The sequence below is a fragment of the Lissotriton vulgaris genome, chromosome 1_1, assembly GCF_964263255.1.
Source record: "Lissotriton vulgaris chromosome 1_1, aLisVul1.2, whole genome shotgun sequence".
Lineage (NCBI taxonomy): Eukaryota > Metazoa > Chordata > Amphibia > Caudata > Salamandridae > Lissotriton > Lissotriton vulgaris.
This window is the reverse complement of record NC_141685.1, coordinates 1,982,292,448-1,982,311,814: the sequence shown is the minus strand read 5'-3', so window position 1 is coordinate 1,982,311,814 and position 19,367 is coordinate 1,982,292,448. Positions and strand designations below refer to the sequence as shown.

Below are 19,367 nucleotides of genomic sequence, written 5' to 3'. Positions count from 1 at the left end.
TTGAGGCTCGATTATTGTCATAGCCTCTTCATCAGCCTTCAGTATGGGCTTATGAATAAATTACAACCTCTACAGAATGCAGCGGCTAGACTGCTTACTGGTATACCAAAATATGCCTCTATCTCGGCTGAGATTAAAAAGCTGTATTGGTTACCTGTAAGGAAACAGGTTCAGTTTAAAGCTATGTGCTTGGTCTTTAAAGCCCTACAAGGAACTGATCCCGAGTATCTTAAACAACAATTTCATTGGCATGTACCGAAAAGATCACTGCGTTCAATCAATCAATCAATCAAAGACATTTATAGAGCGCACTACTTACCCGTAGGGTCTCAAGGCGCTTGGGGGGGAGGGGGGGTGCCGTTACTGCTCGAACAGCCAGGTCCTGAGCTTCTTCCTGAAGGAGAGGTGGTCTTGGGTCAGGCGCAGGTTGGTCGGGAGGGAGTTCCAGGTCTTGGCGGCCAGGTAGGAGAAGGACCTTCCTCCTGTTGTCGCTCTTCGGATGCGAGTGTGTGGTTGGCTGATCGGAGGGGGCGTTTGGGAGCGTAGAAGTTGATTCGGTTGTTGAGGTAGCTCGGGCCTTGATCGTGTAGGGCTTTGTGTGCGTGGGTGAGGAGACGGAAGGTGATTCTTTTGTTGACGGGGAGCCAGTGCAGGTCTCTCAGATGTCCAGAGATGTGGCTGGTTCGTGGGATGTCGAGGATGAGTCTGGCTGAGGCGTTCTGGATCCGCTGGAGTCTCTTCTGGAGCTTGGCGGTGGTACCGGCGTAGAGGGCATTGCCGTAGTCCAGTCGGCTGGTGACGAGGGCCTGGGTGACGGTCTTCCTGGTCTCGGTGGGGATCCACCCGAAGATCTTCCGTAGCATGTGTAGGATGTTGAAGCACGACGAGGAGACGGCGTTGACTTGCCTGGTCATGGAGAGGGAGGAGTCCAGGATGAAGCCCAGGTTGCGTGCGTGGTCCGTCGGTTTGGGTGCGGTGCCCAGGGCGGGGGGCCACCAGGAGTCGTTCCAGGCGGAGGGCGAGGAGCCCAGGATGAGGACCTCCGTCTTGTCTGAGTTCAGTTTCAGGCGGCTGGTCGTCATCCACTCGGCTACATCTTTCATCCCTTCGTGCAGATTGGCTCTGGCGGCGGCGGGGTCGTTGGTCAGGGAGAGGATCAGCTGGGTGTCGTCGGCGTAGGAGATTATGTTGAGGTTGTGTTGGCGTGCGATGGCCGCGAGGGGGCTCATGTAGACGTTGAAGAGGGTGGGGCTCTGCGAGGATCCTTGAGGGACGCCGCAGATGACTTCGGTGGCCTCTGACTTGAACGGTGGTAGGGGGACTCTCTGTGTTCTTCCGTCGAGGAAGGAGATGATCCATTCCAGTGCCTTCTCCTGGATTCCGACATTGCTGAGGCGCTGCACTAGGGTGCGGTGGCAGACAGTGTCGAATGCCGCGGAGAGGGCTAGGAGGATGAGGGCCGCTGTATCTCCGTTGTCCATCAGGGCTCGGATGTCGTCGGTGGCAGCGATGAGGGCGGTCTCGGTGCTATGGTTGGCTCGGAAACCAGACTGTGAGGGGTCGAGGGATCCATTCGTCTCGAGGAAGGCGGCCATCTGTTTGTTGACGGTCTTCTCGATGACTTTGGCTGGAAACGGGAGGAGCGAGATGGGGCGGTAATTCTTGAGTTCGGTGGGGTCCGCTGTGGGTTTCTTGAGTAGAGCGCTGAGTTCGGCGTGCTTCCAGCTCTCAGGGAAGGTGGCGGTGTCGAAGGAGGTGTTGATAATGTCCCGCAGGTGGGGTGCGATGACAGTGTCCGCCTTGTTGAAGACGTGGTGAGGGCAGGGGTCGGTCGGAGATCCGGAGTGGACGGAGTTCATCATGCGGACGGTGTCTTCGGTGCTGACCGGAGTCCAGGCGCGGAGGGTGGTGGTGGGCGGCATTGCTGCGGTCGTGGTGTGCGTCGGTTGAATGCTGAAGCTGTTGTGTATGTCCGCGATCTTGTTGTGGAAGTAGGAGGCGAGGGAGTTGCAGAGGTCTTGCGATGGGGTGATGTCGTTGTTTCCTGCGTTGGGGTTGGAGAGCTCTTTCACGATGTTGAAGAGTTCCTTGCAGTTGTGTGCGTTGTTGTCCAGCCGGTCCTTGAATGCAGTTTTCTTGGCGGTGCGGATCAGTTGGTGGTGCTTCCGGGTGGCGAGCTTGAGGGTGGTCATGTTGTCCGGTGTTGGTTCCCTTCTCCAGACTTTCTCGAGGGCTCGGCAGTTCTTCTTGGAGCTCTTGAGTTCGTCGGTGAACCATGGGGCTTTCTTGCTGCCGGGTCTGCTGGGCGGGGTCCTCAGAGGGGCGAGTTCGTCCGCGCAGTTGCTGATCCACTTCGCAAGGTTGTCGGCGGCCTGGCTGGGGTTCGCTGAGCTGGCAGGAGGGTGCTGGCTCAGGGAGGCGGCGAGCTGGTCGGCTGTGATCTTGTTCCAGCTTCTACGGGCAACCTGTTGCTGGTGGTGGTGGATCGTCGTTCTATCGAAGGTGAAGTGGACACAGCTGTGGTCCGTCCAGTGGAGTTCTGTGGCGTGGCTGAAGGCGATGTCTTTGCTGGATGAGAAGACGGCGTCAAGTGTGTGTCCGGCGAGGTGGGTGGGGGTGCTCACCAGTTGCTTGAGTCCAAGGTTGGCAAGGTTGTCGAGCAGGGTGATGGTGTTGCGGTCGATGTTGTTCTCCAGGTGGAAGTTGAGGTCCCCCAGGAGGATGTAGTCAGCGGAGGGGAGTGCATGCGGGCTGACGAAGTCGGCGATGTCCTCGCTGAATTGTGTGCGTGGTCCCGGGGGTCGGTAGATCAGGGTGCCTCTGAGGGTGGTCTTCGGGTCGGTGTGGATCTAGAAGTGCAGGTGTTCGGCGGTGGTTAGGGTGTCGTCGGTGCTGGTCGTGATGCGGATGGTGTTCCTGTGGATGATGGCGATGCCTCCTCCCATCTGGTTGGTGGTGCGGTCCCTCCGGGTGATCTTGTAGCCCTCTGGGATGGCGATGGCGATGTCGGGAGCTGAAGAGGCGTTCATCCAGGTCTCCGTGAGGAAGGCAACGTCAGGGGCTGTGGTGTCGAGGAGGTTCCAGAGTTCGATGGCGTGTCTGTGGACGGAGTGGGTGTTGAGCAGGATGCACTTGAGGTGGTTGCTGCTGGTGTTCGGCTTGGCAGGTGCTGGAGCCGGGCAGGTCCGGATGCAGGTGAACTTGCAGGTGAGGCAGCTGAAGGGTCCGTGGGAGCGTCGTGGGGTGGCTCTGTAGCATCCTGGGATTCGGCCGGTGTTGAGTGCGATGAGGGTGGCGGCGGTGTACGTCAGGCGGGTGTCCTCGAGGGCCAGGGGTCCTGGCACTGGGCACGGTCCAGGCGCGGACGGGCGTAGACGGGCTTACCTTTGGCGCGCCTTTGGCACACAATCGGCGCGCCCGCTGCGAGTGAACCCTGCGCGTTCGCACGGTCGCCATATATGGCGAAGTGCGCGGGGGCGGAGCAGCTGGGAGGCGGGAGCGGGGAGGGTACAGAAGGAAAAAAGGGGCGGGGTTAGCGGCGGTGGCGGGAAGCGGGGAGCGGGGAGGGAGGACGAAGGGCAGCTAAAAAACAGGCAATACAGAAAGAAAAATACAATTAACAGGAAAACAGGCAATACAGAAAGACAAAATACAATTCTAATACAGCAATGACAACAGGGGCAGGTCAGGCGAGCACGGACCACGCCGCTCGAAGGCAGGGGGCGTGGTCACGCGGCGGCAGCCGGGGCAGCGAGGCAGTCAGGCGGGGAGGCACACGCAGCAGCTAGTGGCCGTGCGGCGCGGGGGTGTCCTAGAACTAGGTCAGCAGAGTAAAAAGCTGGTCTGCGCAGCTAAGGCCTGGACTGATCTCCTGCTGCAGCTCAGATGCACAACTAATTTACTTGCCTTCAGGAAAGCTTTAAAAACATGGCTTTTCTCTGCTTAATTTCGATTATAGTCACTCTATCTCTATGCCTTTATAGGACTACACATAGCGCCAGGACAACTTAGGGTAACAGTTGCACTCTACAAATATCAATAACATTAATATTAACATTTCCTCCCTCTTCCTGCCTTTTGCTGTCTGTGTGCATGACCCTGTCCCCTACGCTCTGGTCTCCATGGTCAGGTGTGCTGCCATTGTCCCTTCCACCTTCCTTGCATGGTCAGCTCTCTGCCCCATACCCCCTGCACCTGCTCTCTGCTATGATCTACTGAGCGGATATTTCTTGTAGGATTGGAACGTGACTTTAATTCCAACTGGACTAACTGTATAGAGACCTTTATGTACAATGCAGAGTGCTTTGAACATAATGCGCTCCCTTACCAGAAGCCAGTGCACATTGAGTGGTCATTTAGACACCGACTGCCACTTAGGAAGGAACAAGGTAAGTCATGCCATTGAGTTTTTACAAGTAGCAAACTTCCTCGGGTTGTCACCTTGGAAAGGTGCATTGCAGTGAATTATCCTTCAAGAGACCAGCGCAAGTGTCTCCTGTTTACGTGTCGGGAGGGCCACAAACTGGAAGATTTTCTTCAACATTCTAATGATGTAAAATCAGGTTGACACCATACGATTGACCTGCCAGTCCAGTAAATACTTGCTATCCAGAATGCACCTAAGTCTTATCTACATTGAACCTCAAATATTTCTTGCCCATCCATATGGCCACTACCTTCATACGGTGATTGATTTTGGCTTCAATATCCTAGGTGTCTTTAGAAATATACACAATTATCTGCATGTCAGCAGCGAATGATGCAGCTTTCCACCCAAATGAGCTTGGCAGGGGGGACACATAGATATTAAATAATGTGGGCTCAAAGATAAACCCTGTGGCACCCCACATGGCAAAAGGTCTGATTGAAACTGGTCTGTCTATAATAAAAGAGTTCAACAGTTTCAGAGCACTATCTTTAATTCCCAATTCCTACAAGCCTCATTCAGCAGGGTTCGGGAAATGGTGGCAAAGGCTGTGGAAAATATTCCAAAAGGATCAAAGCTGCAGCCTGCCCTGCATCAACTAATCATTCCATGCTATCTGTACCAGATACCAAAGCTGTTTTGGTTCCATGATCATTTCAGAAACCATACTGTGATGCATCCAGCAGTACCTGTTCCTCCACATACCCTATCAGGTGATGATTACGATATTTCTCCAGGATCTTCACTGGGACCCAAAGCTAAGGGATAGGATGATAGTTCTTGAGGTCATTGGGATCTAGATTGGGATCCATGAGCAGGAGGTAAACTCATAAACATCAGCCAGTGTTTCTCCTTATTCTCTGTGGATATTGACTGACTCAGCTGCAACTACCTGTTAAGATGCAGGGGACCCCCAACTTCAGTGTTAGGTGTGTCAAGAACCTTACAGATGTTTGCTGAAAGAAATCTGCTAGCTTGTGATAAATAAAGAATGCTAGCCTCTAGTTGTTCATGGAACATTGTGGGAAGCTGCAGTAGAACACTAGGGAATACAATTGTATTCATTCATAGCTGATGAAGATACTGTGAATTTACAGAAAACATGCTCTCACAAACATGGTTCATCAAACCCTGCATTACTGTCAGCATTTTTCACAGGGTAAACTCACCAGAGAATTCCCCAGAAATGAAATGAAATGAGCGTAACAATACCCAACAAATGATTTATATTGTGCCAAACCTGTTAGTACACTTTAGATGTGCTTCTTTATGTGATCCTAAAATCATGGCATCACTACAATGCATTTCAGTGGGGACCTTGTCTCTGAGTCCTACAATGGCTGCTACAATTTACATAATCATCATGAAACTTTCTAGAAGAAAGATTCTCCAGCTCCTTCCTAGAAAGTTTTGCAGTGAGCAGCTGAGAAAAAAGGAGGGATCCCAAAATAAAATTCCCACATGCAATTTTCCACAGTAAACTTGAACAGCGATACTACGAAAATGATTTTCACCAAATTTGACAAAATGAAAGATCTTGCTCCAGAAAGCATGCTATTTGTGATTTGGTGTAAATGTGTTCAGGAGTTTTCGAGAAACAAAAGGTTAAAAAGTTGTATACCTGGATGGCTGGGTTCATAGGAAGCGTGCTAGAGCCCTGCGATCACACAACTTTAAATAATGGAGCGATCTGAATGGCCAATTGGCTTTTTCTTATCATTCATCTCACTCCCACAGGAGTGAAAGGCTCCACCAAACTCAACCATATGCTTACACTCTGATTGGCTGTCTGCAACATGAAGAGAAATGTTGCGACTCCCATTTCAATACCAAAGGCTCAGACCTCATGTCTTGAAAATTAAAAAAAATAGTTATAAGGGGTCAGGTTAAGGCTACTCTGACCCTGCGAGCCAAATTTTAAAAACATATATTTTGTTTTGGTTTCCACAAGTCAGTGCAGACCTGGACTCCTGGGGAGACAGGGCCTCTGTGTCTCCAGTGGGGGTTGCATGAAGAGGTGTAGCATGCTTCCCCCCCCCTGAAAAATCACCTGTTCTTTTTATTCACATATATATATTTTAGTAATTCAAGCAATGCAATGGTTAATAACAGTGATTATTATAAAAATGTTTAATAAACGTTTCATTAAAAAATCAAAATCAACATGTCTGTTAGTCTTTCTTTTATGATTTTTTTTGATTCAGTTCTGTGGGCTGATGAATGTTAAAAGACTCTGAGACATTTGAACAAAATAACGTCTTTAAATCTGTCTTACAACATTCTTCAGCCCACAAAATGCAATCCTAAAAAATATGAAAAAAGAAAGATCTTGCACTCCAGCTGAATAGCATAGACCTCTAGCTAGGAGTGATTTAAAAATAATAGGGTATATTCTCCTTGAATAATTACTTTGATGAACCCAGGATTCTTAGTGTGTTTTTATTATTATCGGGAGCTGCTGTACTTCCTGTAGCACCCCAAAATATTTTAAAAAAATGCTTAGTGGTGCCCCTACCCCTCGTAGGGAAATCACCAAGCTAACAAACAATGTAATAACCCTTGCAGAGCATTATGGAGGGGTTCTTTAAAGAGCAGTGATTAATACATGAACATAATACATTTTTCTCATTTTTTTGTGGGTATCCTGGTACCCCTATCTATAATTTTAGTTGGAGGACATGTGGGATGCCTCAGGTCCCCCATAGGCCCACCAAGCACACATTGAGCTTGCCTATTATATATTAGGTAGGTGCCATGGTTACTACAACCCAGTTCCAATTTATTTGGGGTCTGGGAAGAGCCCCAGCTCCCACCTTGGCCCAGGCAGATCCCCTAGTGCCTTTTTGTATTAGAGGTAGGTATTTCAAGGCCCTCCTCCACCCACAGGCTCCTGCCTGCACCTCATCCCCGGTGGTCTAGTGGAAGAGCCTGCTCTTCTACTAGCCTGCTCTATGTGTGTCACCCTCTTTCTGTTTTTGCCTCTCTCTGTCTTTCCTGTTTCTAGCCTGTTTTTGCCTTTCTCTGTCTTTCTTTCTATTTTGCCTTCCTGTTTTGCGTTGCCTTTTCTCTGCCGGTGCTGCCCTCGTAGCCCCTTCCCCCAGCATGTTTGCATTCCCACCTCCTGCCTCCCAGCTGCTCACCCTCCACAACACCTCTTCTTAATGGCGGCTGCTACGCACTAAGAAGAGCAAGACCTCTGACCTCCTGGTCAGCAGAACTGCTATCCCCTTGCACAGCTTAGTGCCTTCTTGTGATTCAGGAAGGTGTTCGAGGCCCTCTTCCATCCGCAGGCTCCTGTCTGCACCTCATCCCTGGTGGTCTAGTGGAAGTGCCTGCTCTTCTGCTAGTCCGCTCTCTGTGTATCTTCCTCTTTCTGTTTTTGTCTCTTTCTGTCTTTCCTTTTTTCTGCCTCTTTTTGCCCTGTTCTCTCTTTCTTTCTGTTTTGCCTTTCTGTTTAACGTTGCCTTTTTACTGCCACTGCTGCCCCCATGGCCCTTCCCCCCAGAGTGTTCCTGTTACTGCCTACCAGCTGATAACCCTCCCCCTGCCCCTACTTAATGGTGGCCGTGCCACGGGCGCACTACAGGTGCACTAACGGCAAGCCTGTCTGCACCTGTCTGTGACCGGACCGCAACCGGCACCAGGGACCCTGGTCCCCCGACCCCCCGCCACTACAACCCTAGCATCATCCACGCACTCATCCCTGTACACAACAGCTGCCAGCTCTCAACGCAGACCAACACCCTAGGACCGTTCTCCCACCCACACTGCTGCTGCACCTTCACCCACCTCCAGACCCAGACAGCCACCCCAACCCACCAGACATCACTGTACACAAGCCCCTAAGCTGCATCCTCCTCAATGTATGCTCCATGCACAGACATGCTGTAGAAATCTGGGACATCCTCAACTCTCACTCACCTGATGTCGCCTTCCTCACAGAGACCTGGACCAACAGCTTTGCTCCCGACATTGCAACTGCCATCCAGATGGATACAAGATGCTGAGGAGGGACAACTCTAAAAGCCCGGGTGAAGACCCCGCCATAGTCTACAAAATTTCCCTCCAACTAACAACCACCTACTCAGACGACACCTTGACCCTCATGGAACACATCTACTTCCAGGTCCAGCCTAACCCTAGAACAATGTCCCACAGAACACTCGCCTACCGACCTACCGGACCCGCACCCCTTTCAACAACGTCACCACTGAACTTCCACCTAGACAGCATCAAAGATCCCAACACCACCACCCTCCTGGGAGAGCAGCACCAACATAGGACAGAGCAACTTGTCTCCACCCCCAGACATTCAGCAGGACACACACTACAACCCCATATTCGCCAGAGGAAACAACAATCGTTTGAGCCACACCACGGACCTGCTCTGGACAGACGACCACAGCATCCATTTCTCCTTCTTGAAACCCTCCTCACAACAAGCGTATGCCCCACCTCCAATGCAGAAACTGGAACAAAGTCACGAAGAACTCCTCACCTCTGCCCTCAGCTGCACTCTTCCACCCAATTCGACATACACCAACACAGCAGCGAGCAACCTCCACCAATGGATCGCCAACTGCGTCAACAAACTCGCCAGCCACCAGACCATGACAAGACGACACAACAAGAAGGCCACCTGGTTCATCACAGACCTCCGAGAATCCAAGCACTCTTGCTGACAACTGGAGAAAACTTGAAGAAATAGCAAAACTTCGGAGGCGCCCTCCACTTACAAGATGGCCACTTTGGCACACCACCACTATGGCACACCACCAACTTATCAAATCAACTAAGAGAAACTTCATTCAAGACAGAATCCTCTTCATCTCACACAACTCCAAGGAACACTTCACCATCAAACAAGAATTTGGCAGACCCAACAGCAAAACAACCAACGTCTCTTCTTTCTAAGACCTCTGCAACAGACTAAGCTACTTCTTCCACCTCAAGATCAAGACGCACAACTCCGATGATAAAGACCACAGCACCACCTCAACCCCCACAGGGACGCCATTCAACAGACCCTCCTCACCTGGACCCTCTCACAACAGAAGACACCTCTAAGACCATGAAAAGCATACACTCCGGAGCACCTACCAAGCCCTGCCCACCGCACATCTTCCACAGGGCCACCACCATCATTGCACCTCAGCTTCACTGAACTATCAACTACTCTCTCGAGAAGCCATATTCCCAGACTGCTCGAAACTTGCTGAAGTCCAATCCCTCCTTATAAAGCCCTCCGCAGACCCGACGCAGCTCAAGAATTTCAGACCCATCTCACTACTACCTTTCTCTGCCACAGTCATTGAGAAAGCCTACAACACCCAGCTACCACACTTCAAAGAAACCAACAACACCCAAGACACCTCTCAATCCAGTTACCACAGCAACCACAGCACCAAGACTGCCCTCATAGCCGCCACCAATGACATTGCGCCCTCCTCGATCAAGGCCACACAGCAGCGCTCATCCTCTTGGACCTTTCAGCAGCCTTCAACACCATCTCCCACAGCCGTAGACTGGATTTAATCTTTCCTCTAAGGCTGAAACAAAGAATAAGACTCCCACCCTTCCTTTCTGAACCAACAGAGTTCATATGCAAAGTAGCCGAGGGATCCTCCCTCATCCCAACGCTCTTCAACTTCTACATAGGCCCCTTCGCAACCATCGTCAGAAAACACGGACTTAACATGAGCCGACTAACTCTGCGTGGAGTTTGCAGAGTTGCGCTACGCTGAACTCCTCGAAGTGCCAAAAAAACTCTGTCGCGCTACACAGTGCTCCGCAAGGGGCGGAATTCCAGAGAAATATGATGTTTGCGGTGATTGCACAGTGCAGATGCTTGTCCGCACTGTGCAATCAACGCGAACGGTACCTTGCAGAGCGCAAGCGGTACCCTCTGTCCCTTTTTTGCTGTTTGAGTAGATTTCTTCTTGAGCTGCAGCTTTCTCAACGCGATTAGGCAGTTTCTCATTGCAAGTCGTCGCGAGCAAACGCGACCACTTGCAATGACAAACCTGACCACCCTGCATTGAGAAATCTGGCTGGGATGTTCTTTTTTCATGCGCACGGTCACCAACTTGATGTTGATGATCATGAGCGAGGAAAAAAACTCTAGCGGAGCGGAGTTTTCCTGAACTCCTCAAGCTCTGCGTAACGCAGAGTGAGGGAAACTCTTCCGTGAGCGAGGCAGAGTTCACCACCCAGGCTTAGAGCCAACGACACCTAGCTCATCCTCTCCCTCACAAGGAACCCAGCATAACCAGGTGCAGTTTCCAAGAAGGGATGAAAGACATTGCAACCTTTATGAGCAACAGCCGCATGAAGCTCACTTCTGGAGAAATAGAAGTCCTCATCCTCGGCTCCACCCCGTCCACATGGGACAACACCTGGTGGCCCCTCGCCTTGGAAACCCTCCCACCCCAATGGACCACACACGAAATCTCAGCATAATACTCTATTCTTCACTCACCATGAATCGCTAGATCAAGGCTGTGTCCTCCACTTCATTTAACATCCAACAAATTCTTTGTAAAATATTCAAATCTATCCCTCCAGACGCCAGGAATACTATCACCTATCCACTCATTACCAGCAGACTGGACTACAGAAATGCCCTCTATCAGATAAACTCATCTGCAAACTCCAGACCATCAAGAATTCTGCAGCCAGACTTATCCTCTACGTCCCAAGGCATGACCGCATCACCCCACACCTCTGCGACCTCCACTGGCTCCCCATCAAAAGAAGAGTGACCTTCAAACTTCTGACACATGCCTACAAAGCATTTGACAAGACCGGCTCCAACTAACTCAATGAACGAATCTCCTTCCACGCCCCCAAGAGATACCTTCGCTCTGCAGAACTCACCATAGCCACGGTCCCCCACATCCACAGGCTAGAGAAGGTGGCAGATCTTTCACCCACCTGGAAGCCAAGACCTGGAACAAACTCTCCCTCCGCATCCAATGAAGCCCAACACAGCACCAATTCAGAAAGGACCTCAAGTCCTCGCTAAGGATAAGGAAAAATCTCAGCCCCAGCCAGCCAGCTTCACTTGTGGGAAGAAGACAGTTTTTTTGTAGGAGGCCGCCTCAGAGCAAACCTGGGTCACTAGCAAAGGAAGGGTCATTAAAGATCATGGGGTAAGCCCCAAGGCCCCCATGTTCCTCATTGCCTTCCCAGTGCTGGCGAGAGCTGCCACTTTCTCTTTGCTCATGCAGTAATTTATATGTTGAGCCTTAGGCCTGTATTTGGCTCGGGAGAATGTCTCCATGCATCCCTTTCCCATATAAGTGCATATTTTGACCCCTCAAAACTAGCCAACCTGAGGAGTCCAATTAATTTAAAAATGCCTGCTGCCATTTTAGGTTTTTTTGTCCCATGATCCACTGGAATTTATTTTTTAATTCTCGCCTTGAGGGTCCATAAGGGACCCTTCACAAGAGCTACGGGGACAGAATATCCCTACCTTGCCCCCTTATCTTTAAAAAAATATATTTTAGGGCCTGGGCTGCTGCAACATTTTTGTTCATGTTGCAACCATCTAATTTGAGCGCTGCCTCCCATACGAGTGAGGTGGCACAAGGGAAAAAAGCCCCATAGGTCAATCAGACGTTCTGCTTTTTTAAGTTGAGGTCACGGTACACTCACTCGTACGTAATAATGGTGTTATAATATATGTGCATAAATTACACCTGAGGTGTGTAGTAGGCATATCGAAGGTGGGGGTTGCCTTGAAATATGGGAGTATTCATAAACTTAGGAGCCTATGAGTATTTTCAAGCATGTCCCTGAACCCTTCTTAGCACCAGTTTTTCAACAGGAAAAATGTTTTCCTATAGGGAAAACTAATTTCACAATAGTCACAGCACTGAGACTGCTCTCCTTCATGCTACAGATGACAGCCGCACCTTTGTCGAATGAGGCTAGACTGCAGCCATCATCCTCCTGGACCACTTGGCCTACTTCAACACTGTCTCCAACCACACCCTCTGCGCAAGACTCCACGATACCCACATCTGTAACTAAGTCCTCAAATGGTTCCGCTCCTTCCCTACTGGCCGAACACATAGAGTCAGACTTCCACCGTTCAAATCAGAAACCACAGAGATAAGCTGCGAAATGGCTCAGAGATCCTCCCTGACACCCACCCTCTTCACACTATAAATTGCCTCACTTGCAGCCATTGTCAGAAGCCACAGACTAAACATAGTTTTCTACCCCAACAACACCCAGCTGATTCTCTCCCTCACAGATGAACCCACAACCACCAAGAGCAACTTCCATGACGAGATGAAGGCAGTCTCCACCTGGATAAAGGACCGCTATCTCAAGCTTAACTCATACAAGACCGAAGTCCTCATCCTGGGCTCCTACCCCGTCGGCTGGGATATCTCTTGGTGGCCTGCAGCACTCTGAATACAACCCCACACACATCCATGTACCACTCAGAAACTCCAAAAAACTGCAGACTCATCCTGAACATCCCATGCCACTTGAGAGACCTTCACTGACTACCTGTTAACAAGAGAATTACCTTCAAGCTCCTCATGCATGCCTACAAAGCCCTTTACAATGCCTCTCTTTCCACACCCCCACCAGACATCTTTGCTCACCCCCCCTGGCCATCATCCCATGAATCTGCAAGACCATGGCTGGAGGAATAACCTTCTCCTACTTTACTGTGAAGACCTGGAGCTCCCTGCCTCTGCCACTGCATCTCAAGCAAACACCATTGCTGCCGCAATTCAGAAAGGACATCAAGACCTGGCACTTCAACTGAACCGCAGACCCAACTCCCCACCCACAACACCTTGAGACTCCTACAGGTGAGTAGTAACGCTTTATAAGTCCCTGATGATTGGAAAATCAATTGTTTCTTTTTACCACACAGTTACTTACACTTAATTACACTCGTGGAAATTAACAGACATAAAAGCAATTTTACAAATGTGTATTTGAACAATGGAAACATGACTGACAAAAGTCAGAAATGTTCAGGTATGCAATGCTGTAAGTCTAAGGGTGTAGAAACATTGCTTTTTTCAAAAATGCCTCACTGTTTAAGATTAAAGCAGGTCCCTGTACTTGAAACAACTGAAAATATTACACTGTAGGCTGTACAAAATCGAACCTACTTTGAATTTATTGATGTCTGAAATTCATGTTTGAAAATAATGGAAAACATGGGGTAAAATCATGAAACTGGCGTACATCAAAAGAGAAGCAATCACAAGGATTACAAGAACATTGAGTAAAAGGTGTCTGTAATAAACATTCAGCATCAGATAAATAGTATACACGAATACAGAGGGCAGCAATCATTTGGGACATTAACAAACACGCCAGTGTTACAACTATCCTAAATGTGATATACCAACGTCCTCCAAAATACTAAATTAAAGTAAAGTACGACATAAAGAAGGGTCCCAAGATTAACATAGAGCTGACATGTAATTCCTAATTTAGCTTCACTACTTCAATAGTACTTCATTATCCCTCGAATCTAGGTACCAAATATTTATGTAAAGCAAAACATCCACGTTTCATTTTCTTTGCTCCTTCAAGGATTAATGTATCTATGGAAATATCAATAATATCCCAAAGAATTCCATATCATAGTTTAATTCCACAACACACACATACTCACGCCCAGATTTACGGAGATTTTGTTTCATGTTGCATCAATTTTTTGTCGCAGTCTCAACGTAAACTCTATTTTGGGATTTACAAACCATGGACATCATGATTTGTGTGGCTTTGTATAAAATTAATTAGGGCAAGACAGCAGATAGTGCAGCTGTGAATTACCTTCCATCATGTTGGAATGACATGAGTAGTGCATGGGGGTTCCCATGCATTCACACATGTATTTTGATGCAAATTCATATTTATAAATACTTGTAATCATGGGTTTGTGCTTAAATGGTACACTTACCTAAGGATGGCATAACATGAAGAAATATCTTTATTTCTCCTTGTGCGTTTCCTTCTGCAGCACACATACAAAGAGGAATTAGCCTTAAAGAATAGTTTTTGTGCAGTAAGGTATCTCTTCGTACACAAAAATTAGCCTGATAACATGCAGGCACCTATGCGATATGATGCAACGGTGCCTGTGGTGGTGCTAAGCAGCCACAAGGGTGCTAGTGTTAAGATATAGCACAACTAGGCCATCCATGAAACTAGAAAGCAGTTCTGCTCTCTCCGTTTCATGCAACACAGCACAGGAACGTCACTTGCTGCACTGCAGTGCATGAAATGTTAGTATATATACCCCTAAATTCCAAAGGCTCAATTTCCCAGTGAACCACTAGTATAAATGTGTTAACATATGCATCATGGCACTAAATAGAACACGCTGACATATTATTAATGAAACCCATTAGAAGGAATCTACAGAGAAACATATATGTCCAAACTATAAATTGCTGATGTGATATTTTAACTCTGGCATATGTAAATTATAAATATTATCGATGGCACTTAATTGTTTGACTTTTCATTCATAATTGAAACGTCCTTGTCAGAATTAAAGTACCTAAAATGTGTTTATTGTATACAGTTGAGACAAATAAATACATATATATATATTACCATATCAGACGTTGTTCCTAATCTGAATGTGTACTCGTTGTGCCCTGTCCCCTTTGCACAGAGATAGTTACTGGTACTCAACTGATCGGTGTCCTGTTGTGAGCCCTGTCCTTCTGAGTCATATGCATGGCTGAGTGCTTCTGCTTACACTTTCTCTTTTAATGACCACACCCATCTCCTGGCGACTGTCCCTGTGCCAATTCTTGCTCTCACACTATTTTAGAATGTCTGTCCCTGCTTCCTTCAGTTGTCTATTACCATCCCCGTCCTTTGACACCATCCCAATCACTTCCTCAGTCCTTCCATAATTCATTAACACATATGCCTTCTCAGTGACTGCAAACAGGTGCTTTTAAAAATGTATCAACTAAATAAGACAACATTGATAAAGTAGAAATTACAGCTATGGTGTCATTTCTTTTCAAACGCGTGCCATGATATACATGATGGACATTGCAGTCTCACTGAGATAGCCATCTGCAGAATATTGTTTGAAATCCAGTCTATATATTTAGGTATTTCCTACTTCCTGATTTATATTACACAATTGAGTCAAAAATATAAAGCCAGGAGTACTATTACAGTTGGTGGACATTATGTAAATATAGTTTTGGCAACTATACATCATTATGGCAAAGGTTGTTAAATCAAGGCACTCGCTAGAATGGAAAAGAAACTGGTTTTCTATGACTAATAGTGAGGTTAAGACATCCAAATTATTTGGTGCATGCATCATAAAATTGATGCTCTTTAAAACAATCTACTGTTGGTAGAATCGTGCCATTTCAAGTATGGCACATATAAAGCCAGTCTCCTTGAATGGCTTGATTCGATAATCAAATAATAGTTGTAAGTACAGTACACATTCAAAATACTAATGTGCCCAGATCACACATGTCACAAGCAATAGATTTCATCGTGCCTGATCGGGGAAAGGAGTGTCTAACTCTACAGCAAAAATAAAAAAAGAGTTAGAGAAAGGAACTAACCCTGAACACCACATGAATACTTGCAGTAAAATGAAGATAGGAGAAGACATCATGGCAGAGGCACGACTCGTTGTGCATATAGGCTGATCCTATTAATAACAGGCAAAGTAGCAAGTAGAGGAAAAGGAAAGAAAACACAGAAAAAGACACACAAGATGAGATTTCATGCAATTGGCTGGCAGTTAGCAGAGTTAATGTGGATGCATCCACGCAGAGCAGAAATTCACAGTGGGTATTGCAAATAAACAACAAAAAATATTCCACTGCTACAAAAACACAACTAGCAACACTTATCAGCACATCAAGCTAGTGAGAAAAAATTGTACAATCACACAGTAATGCCTGCATTCAAAAGAGAAGAAAAAAAGTCATCTAAATTCTAGGACCAGTATCAGTCTCATATCTACACAGGTATAGAATGGGCCAATTTTTTGGGTTAGCATTCAGATTCTAAATCCATATTTCAAAAAGCATAATCCCTTTCTAACATCAAAAGAACACTTGTCAGACAAATGTTTCTATCTTTTCTGTAAAGTGGAAATATAAATGTCTTCAGTGCTCTGGTGCTAAAGGCTTTCTTAAGAGAATGAGTCAGAAACAATGATTGGAAAACAATGGATAGATAAAAGTACATTTCAAATAACTGGGGGCATATTATAAAGCACAGCGTTAACATTATCGCCGCTTTAGCGGCAGAAAACGTCCGCTAAAACAGCAATAATTGGCTGAATAATACACCGTTGAGAATTCCCATAGAAGCCTGTGTTCACACCAGAACATGGGTTTCGATGTGTATTCACAAAGGCATATTATCAAGCCCATTATCGCCGTTTTAGCGGCCGTTTCTTGATAATATGCCCCTGGATTCTTTTTGCTAAATTTCCCTATTAGAATTTATACTAGACAGTGATTCTAGGTTCACCATTCCCGGGGCTACTTTTATTAGTGAGTTACCGCACCTGCTTTTCTGTTGGCCAAGTTGCTTAAGAGTGGGAAAATTGCATTGCTAAGAGGTTCGTCCTCTTTGACTACTGAGCTTGATATGTGCTTAATACACCCCTAGAGGTATGTGTAGAAGAAGTGGCTTAGTGGGGAACAAGGTTTGAATCCTGCCCTCGACGCTTGGCTCACCATTGTCTGAGTCTGGGCGAATCATCTAATCGTCCCGTGACTACACATAAAATGTAAAAAATTGAAATTTATTTATGTAATCCTCACTTGATGGCTATGATCCTGTAGTTCATCTCCTATCCCCCTAAAGTTCCCATAATTGAAGCTAGAGTTCTCCGTTGCGTACCAGCTAGACTAGTGCTATATAAATAACAGTATATATATGTATATGTAATCTCAGATGTGTATAACTGTACAGCACTTTCATGTCCTAACTTCAGATACATTTACAGACACTTCTGTTAACTATGATCTGTGCTATTGCATTGTATTAGTGCAGTCCATTAACATTTTCAGCTTTTCTCCAATATTTTCAAGATAAATCGGAAACAGGATTGAAATATTTGTATTCCAGTTCCACATTTCTCTTTTGGACCACCACAGTGCAAACTTTGAGTAATTAAATATGTATGTCTGTATCTATTCATGCTACAGCATATCCAAGAGAGAAACTTTTGGAAAAATAACTACTGCAGTCTACCATGTAATCAATAGTCCCTCCTATATTATGTCCATTGTCTTTTATAGATGTTTGGCCTGCTTCAAAGCTCATTGTCAGCTTGCAGACCAACTTTCGAGTCCTAAGAGAAAAATAGCAGACAGTTCTTCCAGAATTTCAAACCATACATCTGATTTTAAATAGGGTATTTAGGGGTTTTTAAATAGGGTATTTACATAGGGTATAGGGTAACTGAAGAATGTATTCACTTGAGAAAACGTTCGAGAATTAGCTCACCCTAAAGACGAGGCTATTGTTCCCCAAATGGAAAATCACAAATTGGGGAATTTTCCAGGGATACTGTAAACTCTATATTCAATTTATGCAACTCAGAAATATCTTTAATAAATAGACATTCAACCGTGACATTTTTTTTTTATAATTTCAGTGACGATAAAACCAAGAAACCAAACAAAGGCATTTAGTTGCTTTTTAAACAGACAATATTTGACTCTAAACGATCTATATTTTAGAATGTTTTCATAAAAAAAGGTATATATATTTTTTTCCAGGACATTTAATTACATTAATGTACTATTCAACTAATTTCTGATTTGACATGTAATATAATGTTGTGAATGTTGTGACTACTAACACTGCTGCATGTGAACATGCTTAATGTACATGAAGGAGTAGTTTTATTAATTTAGAGTGCACTGAGATAGGAGGAGAGATCAAGGCAGCACTACATCTATTAAGGTATGGTGCTGCTTCTTTCTTACCCAGTGCTGGTGCTCCTTGAGGCTGCCTACCGCCATGCAAACACTTTTGAACCACAGTGAAATGATGTGTGCAAGATGTCTAGCAGTGTTTTTGTACTGAAAGAGTATGCATCCAGTACCAGATAACAAGCTTAGACATACTTTCCAACGCTGCATGTGTGCTATACAGTGCACAATAGATGCAACTTGTGAAAAGTTAGGAACAATAAAAAATAAAAATATTTCTCATTGTTAGTACCTTCGTCATAGAGCCATTACTTTTTGGCTCAAAGCCTTGTCTACCATCGTTAGTAGATAGGACTTTGCATCAAAAAACAGAGGTGGTAGTATTGGAAAACCCATAGAGCACCTATGGGACACCTCTTTGCTGTGAAATAGAGCAAAGTACTATTCTTGCTATTACTTACAGGACTACTATCCACCGTAAAAAGGTTTTCTTCTGGAAAGTGCTAATAAACCCACCCTAAAATGAGGATTAAAAGTTTCTATGTTGAACCGGGAGGGCTTTGGGAATTTATGAGCTTCATACTGCATATACTTTTACAAGTTTAGAACCAATTTATACATTTACGGCTTACTTAAATTAATAATGGCAAAGTATCGTTTCAGATTATCATAAAAATTGCTAGTGTTTCTATTACACATAATCGCAGAATAACATATTTATTTGTAAAGCCATATATTAAAAGTCCAAAATAAAATATATTTGAACGCCAACGATTATCTTCCAAAATACAGCGGAATATGTTGCTACACTTTAGAAAAGAATGGATAACATTAAACCATCATAACTACTTAGTGATGTCGAGTTCAACAAAATGTATTTCATTGATAAGGAAATTAATCGACTTTAATATTGCATGTTGATAAACACATCAGGTTTAAATGTAGTTTTAGCAACAGGTCCAAATTAAATTTGTTGCCACGTTAATCACGCATTCAGTAAAGTGTTTTAA

General features: G+C 46.0%; 1 protein-coding gene across 2 annotated transcripts in view; it reads right to left on the bottom strand.

The window, feature by feature from the left end:
- The window catches only part of CACNA2D1 (calcium voltage-gated channel auxiliary subunit alpha2delta 1), a 1,701,483-nt gene that overhangs the window by 33,643 nt on the left and 1,648,473 nt on the right, over positions 1–19,367 (bottom strand). The window lies entirely within an intron of this gene.